Below are 257 nucleotides of genomic sequence, written 5' to 3'. Positions count from 1 at the left end.
CCAGACTGGGCGAGACGGACGGACCAGACACGCCGTGGAGCCAACCTCCCACAGCCCCTCCCCGGCCTCTAACCCCTGGGGTGGTGCTGTACCTCGAAGGGTATCTGCAGAGTGAGCGGGGTCCCTCTGGCAGGTGGGGGTCCCTCAGCATGGCCTGCGGGGATCAGGCCGACACTGGCTCTCCAATATCCCCTGAGGGGTCCTGGAGTGCGAGAGGGCACTCTGCAAAGTTGCTGTTGGAAAGGAGGTGGAATGTA

This window comes from Myotis davidii, unplaced genomic scaffold (genome assembly GCF_000327345.1).
Source record: "Myotis davidii unplaced genomic scaffold, ASM32734v1 scaffold221, whole genome shotgun sequence".
In the NCBI taxonomy this organism is placed as follows: Eukaryota; Metazoa; Chordata; class Mammalia; order Chiroptera; family Vespertilionidae; genus Myotis; species Myotis davidii.
Note: the sequence above shows the minus strand (reverse complement) of the source record.